A 6977-nucleotide genomic window follows, 5' to 3' on the forward strand; every position below is an offset into this window, starting at 1 on the left:
AGTCCATTTAAGAGGACATCACCTTTAAGACACGAAGACACAGAAACATTACCGTTTCCTTCTGCATGTGCATGTTGTATTTATGTGTTTGCAACTTTTTCTTCTAATTTTAGCCCACTACTAGGATCAGAGTTATTGGGGTGTTGGCTCATTCAACAATGGCATTAGCCTTTACTGGGCCTCGTGTAGCACAGGGTAAAGAAGTTTATCTGATCTGTCTGCATGGTGAATATGTAAGAAAACATTTGGTGAACAAGGATACTGGTGAACACGGCATATTCATAGCGAAAAACTCTTTGGTGAATTTCACTGGTTAGCACTATTCCTAATGAACAGTGAAACGTGCCATTGGCATCTGCGATGCAGTGCAGTTTGTGAGATTTCCAACCTAGGGTTGGACAGCCCTCGTGCAGGAGAGCCACAGTATTTTTTGATCCAGCTTATTTTTATTATCAGTTAAACACAATTGTATTTAATACACCATATTCTTGCTCACTGTACAGTTCCTGTGATGGTAGTCTTTAGTTTTCTCAAAATGGATCAGTACTCCTCAGCACTTTTTCTTATTTCATTCTCTGTCTTTTCTTGAAGAGTACACTGTAGGCTGGACATAAGTACAAAGTGTTCTTGTTGGCTGCTTGTTTTGTCTTTTATAATTAAGAAAAAATAATTATTGAGCCTTACTAAGGCTACTAATGAAGCAGTAACAAGAACAAGTAAATAAACCCCAGTGTAGTATAAGCTGTCATGGTAGTAAGCATCATATTCTATTTAAACAGGACTACTAGAGCTTGACTTTAAATAAAAAGAATAAACATACAGGATCAGAGTTATCATCAGTCATTTCAATTGCCTTCAAAACCCATGATAAAGAGAATTCAGGAGCATATACTGTAAGTTATAGTAATAGCCGACTCATAGTGCAGTGAAGGCATATATGCCCAAATGTATTTATTTTTTCTCCCTTTCATTATTTTGTTTGTTTTGTCACATAAACATGAAAATGAGATCTTCCATCCATCTATTTTCAGTCCTAACTATCCTGAGCAGCATCACAGGGAAGCTGTCTTTTAATGCAAATAAACAAAACACAAAATGTTCATAACAAATGAATTAAAGAAAGTTGCACTGATCCAAGATTTCTTTTAGTCTTGATAGTGATATAACATGATTTTGCCCAGCTCCTCCTTGCAAAATTGTTTATAAACTCTTACTACTTTTGCAGGCTTTAAATCTAAATTAGTTGTGTCCAGTCTTATTGAGGCCTTCAGTGTGAATGACTTGTGGCATTAGACTGCACTGTTACTAAACTACACTTTTTTCTCCATTATTCTGATGTAGATTAGCTTGTGTGTTTTGCCTCCCTTCCTGCTTGAATCCCAGCTGGGGTTCAGATGACAAATGGAGGACCTGAAAATCCTGTGAAGCAGTGCCGAATTAATGGTTCCTTTATTGATTGCAAGAACAGTATCCTTGGAGCATTGTGATTCTGCTGCCACCATGCTAGAGTGTTCATGAGGTACTTACTTTTATTCAGACATATCTGCTCAAAATGAGTCCAGTTATTTGTATTGCTGATTAATCACATCATATTATTCAGGTGTACTTTGGCAAACTTGAGATGCACACTCATGTTCTTCTTAATGACAAGTGGTCTTCCCTGGATATTCTATCATTGATCACATTTTGAGCAAAATTGTGTCCATCTGGTAGAATCAAACACACGAGAGAGGGTTCTTTATATCCAGGGGGGATGAACTCCTTTCCTTGTAAAGATTTTACTAATATGTTGTCCTAAAATTTCTTCTTTTAGACAATATGGCTAGGACAATGGTTTAGTGAATCTTTGAAGCCTTAAAAATGGAACCTTTTCTGTACTGTTTAATATTTCTTTGAGATTGTCACAAATTTTAATTATGGCATGATGTTTTTTTAATTTAATTTTTTTAATTTTATTGTAATCATTCCATACAAATCAAGCACTTTTTACAAAAAGTAGGATTGAGAACAAGTCATGGCATGATGTTTTTAACGGTGGGCCGAATTGCCAACAAAATCTAATACAGTGGGCTGCATAAAGTCTAGGTGTGGCTGTGAACCCAGGTAATCTAGCACATACAGTATGCTTAACTTGCAAAGAGTAATGTAGTCTGTAAAAATAAAGTGTCTCTTCTCTCGATCATACAACTGATGAACTGCCTTTCTCTGACCACTCTCTCCTCTCTTTTAATCTTCAACTCTCTATATCTATCCCGAAGCTACCCCGCACAATAACTTTTCGCAATATCAAGAACATTAATTTGGACTCTGTTCGATCCAGTATTGAATCACATATTGCCACTCCTAATTTAACTACCGCTGATGAGTTGATTTTGCATTATAACACCAGCCTTCATCATATTCTGGATTCTCTTGCCCCTTTTAAAACAAAGTCTGTTTCATTTTCCCTCTCTGCCCCCTGGTTTACGCCGGAACTTCGTCTCATGAAAGCGAAAGGCCGGCAATTAGAGCGACTTTATAAAAAAACTGGGCCCGCGGTTCACAAAGATATGTATTTCCACCATCTTTCACATTATAAGGATTGTATTAATCAAACTAAATCTGCCTACTATTCTAATATAATCAGCATGAATGAAGGCAACACTAAATCATTGTTCTCACTCCTCAAACGTGTCACCCAACCCCCTGATTTGTGGCCATCACATCTCTACTCTTCTGCCTTTTGTAATTCTCTGATGTCATTTTTTATGAACAAAATCGAGAGTATCCACCACTACCTTGCTTTGCAATCCGCTCACACTACTCCTTCTGAATTCTTCCCATCTACTCACCCTTTTTCTTTCTTTCAACTTCCCTCCACCTTAGAAATATCAGATATAATCCTTCATTCCAAGTCATCCACCTGTCTGCTTGACCCCTTACCTACATCACTTGTCAAAGCCTGCCTTCCGTCTCTGCTCCATATTATATCTGCTATTATCCATTCTTCTCTTTCAACTGGAATTGTTCCTGCTTCATTCAAAACTGCTGTAGTAACCCCAATTTTAAAAAAAATCGGCGCCGATCCATCTAATTTTAACAACCTGCGTCCGATCTCTAACCTACCTTTCTTATCCAAAATCCTAGAAAAAGTGGTAGCCAAACAGCTCCACTCTCACTTATCCCTGAATAACCTGTATGAACAATTCCAGTCTGGTTTCCGCCCACTACATAGTACAGAAACTGCATTAATCAAAATAACTAACGATCTTCTCATGGCAGCAGACTCCGGCTTACTCTCTATCCTCTTACTACTTGATTTGAGTGCGGCTTTTGATTCCATTTCTCATTCCATTCTTCTCAATAGACTATCTTCCATTGGTGTCACCCACAATGTCTATAACTGGTTCACATCCTACCTTTCTGGCCGCTCCCAATTCATACAGCTCATCATTTTCATCTCACTCTGTATCCGTTACCTCAGGAGTGCCTCAAGGCTCTGTCCTGGGCCCCCTTCTGTTCACCATCTATCTCCTTCCTCTGGGCAATATTTTCAGGAAATATAATATCCATTTCCACTGTTATGCAGATGACACCCAGCTTTATTTTTCAACTTCACCCACAATCACCCTCCCACCTACCACCCTTACTGACTGTCTGGCGAAATCAAAAACTGGTTTACATTTAATTTTCTTAAACTCAACAGTGATAAAACAGAGATCCTTCTTATTGGTACAAAATCCACATTATCCAAATCCCATAACTTCCCTATTATAATTGATAACTGTACTCTATCCCCTCTTCTCAGGCCAAAAGTCTTGGTGTCATCTTGGATAATAACCTCTCCTTTCTTTCACACATCAATACTATTACACGATCTGCCTACTTCCACCTACGTAATATCAACCGTCTCCGCCCCTCTCTCACCCCTCACTCTGCTGCAGTTCTTGTTCATAGCCTTGTCACCTCTCGCCTTGACTATTGTAACTCTCTTCTTTCTGGTCTCCCTCAAAAAACTCTTCACAAACTTCAATTAGTCCAGAACTCAGCCGCCCGTATTATCACGAGATCTCCTTCTACTCACCACATCACTCCTGTTCTGCATCAACTTCACTGGCTCCCTGTTAAGTTCCGCATCGAGTTTAAAATCCTTCTGCTAACCTTTAAAGCTATTCATGATTTAGCCCCCCCATACCTGTCTAACCTTCTCCACATCGTCACCCCTTCCCGTACTCTTAGATCATCCTCCTCAATTAAATTGACTGTTCCTTCCGCTCGTCTTTCCACAATGGGGAACAGAGCTTTCAGTCGTTCTGCCCCCCGACTTTGGAATGCACTGCCTCCTGAGATTAGAAACATTAATTCATTCTCTCTGTTAGTTAAAACTCATCTTTTTAAACTTGCCTTCTCTATGTAAACACTGTACTGTATTGTGTGTTGGGTGTTGTGTAAAGTGTACGGTGTCCTTGAGTGTTTGAAAGGCGCCTATAAATAAAATGTATTATTATTATAAGTCTGCATCCTGGATTTAAAAGCTGACATTAAAGGGACATCTCTTTATATTATAAGGTAGATTCCAGAGCCCTGCAACTAAAAGCTCAACCTCCCATGGTTGTTTTATTATTTCCTAGGAGTTTTTAGTAGGCCAGTCATTTATGTACCATCCTCTAAAGTATTTTCAGTTGTTAATTCTTTACTGTTGTATACTTCCTTTTTGATGGAATTTTGGATTACTAAGGATCAATAGAATTGATACTTTGATATTCTATTGAAATAAAACACTTAAGTAAATTTAACATTAACATAGGATTGGCTCTTACAAGTATTATAAAATTATCATTTTTTGTGATACTATCTTGGATGTGAAATTGCAGGAGTTATTCAGTGCTTCTCTATTGTGTGGACAGAGCTCAGAGTCATTGGTGAAACTGAACAGTCCATTGTGTAAGTGGCTTCTCTTTCTTTTTTTTCCACCACTAGAGCGTGCAATTTTTCTCCAGTTCAGCTTCTTATTCCTTAAGAGGTCTGCATTATTGACAAAAAAAGTCATACAACTATTTGCCAAAGCTGCTTAGTCTAGTTATTAGATCAGAGGGAGTTAAATTCTATTTGACATCATCAGGCACCAGCCCAGGAGCAACACTGGTTGAACACCAAATACCAAGACACTCTCCTGTACAGTACTTAGTGGGAGACACCAGTTAATCTTATACAGACTGGAGACTGAATTTGCATGAGCCCCTAAATCAACCTCCCTTAAAGGGCGAGATAGTAGTGTCAACTCCTGGACCACCATGCTGTCCAGCAATAATGATATAGATAATGATCAAGTGTCATATTATAAGCCAACATTATTTGATCACAAGTAATGATATGATGGCTTACATAGATAAAATTTGTCATTGTGATGTATCCTTATTTGCTGAATAACATCCTGGCACGGCACCTGCTCATCTCAAGACCACAAAGTGCTGCAGAAGGTGGTGAATTCTGCTCATAATATTGCTGGCACACAACTCGGTCCTGTTCTGGACTTACTGCATTTAACACACACAGCACCACCACAGTAAGACATGCAGTATTACTAAACACCTGCACCATTCTGTGCAGACACTTATCTTCCTTGTGTGTTCACAGGTTCAGGGACAGTTTTAATCCACAGATCAAGAGCCTACTCAGTAGCCACTCACACTGACATTGTTTGTGTTAGAACATTGCCATTGGTTTGTAGGAAATATGGAAGTAAAAATTTTATTGTAATGTGTACTTATGACAATAAAATTGAACTTGACCAAAATTTAGCATAGGAAATCAAAAGAACTACAATTCCTGGCCTCATTACACTGTAGAAACACGGAGACAACTAACTCTTTTCATGTTCGCACCTAGGCCTCTCTATATATTTTGCAAGCCTGCCATTAGAAAAATAGTAACAATGAAGATTATCCATACTGGTTAGACCGATTATTGGGGGACAGGCCAAAATACAAAAATAAGGCCATCCACATCCCCTCTAAGTTTAATAGTGACCAAAATTAAAATCTTCCCAAACTTCAGCTTGAACAAACAGGTCACAACCAGCAGCATTCCCCAGAATGCAAGAAGCTAATGAAAGAGCTGTAGGTAATGAAGTGTTGAGTCAGCTGGTACTGCATCACCTCACTGATATCTGCAGGATGTTCTCCTTTAAACATACAAATGTATCTTATAAAGAAGATGAAGTCTGATGCCCCTAAAGAAGAACGATTTCCACTGAAAAGATTAGAAAAATTGTTACAGGTTATAAGCCATTCAGCACAAAAAGCTTGTCATTCCTATTCATCTACAGCATATGCTCTCCACCACACTACTTGGTAATTTATTCAAATGTGTCTGAGGCTCTTTGCTTGAAGAAAAACTTTCTAAGGTTTGTGCAGAATCTTCCCATAACAAGTTTTCAGCCGCCTCCCAGTGTTTGTTTTAAAGTAACAGTTGGGATCCACTCGACTAATTCCATTCATAATTTTAATCATAATCATCATGTCTCCTCTTAATCTCTGTTTTCTAAAACTGAAAACGTTCAACTCCATCATTCTTCCCTCGGCCTCGTTGCTCTTCCCTGTCATTTGATATATGTAAACCAAAACTGTGCAGAGTAATCATGGTGAGGCCTCATTTGTGTGTTATATAATTCAAGCATAACCTCCATGACTTGTACTCTACACATCGTGCTAAGTAAACTAACATCCTGTTAGCTTTCTTGATCACTTCTGTACACTGTCTGCATGTAGATAGTGACCATTATGACTTCTAGGTCATTTTCAAAAGAGATGTAGACCTCCTTATTAAGCACAGGCGTCAGTTCCCAACCCCCTTGTGTTTTGGAGAAAAGTTGGGCAGGGAGGAAAAGATCACCGGTGAAAACGTTTCAGAATTCTTCAATGTTGCTACAATACAGTATGTGCATTATTGTAGTGATATCTGTCTTCTGGTTTTAGTAGCTTGCTCTTCAGGGGTGA

The sequence above is a fragment of the Polypterus senegalus genome, chromosome 2 (assembly GCF_016835505.1).
Source record: "Polypterus senegalus isolate Bchr_013 chromosome 2, ASM1683550v1, whole genome shotgun sequence".
Classification (NCBI taxonomy): domain Eukaryota; kingdom Metazoa; phylum Chordata; class Cladistia; order Polypteriformes; family Polypteridae; genus Polypterus; species Polypterus senegalus.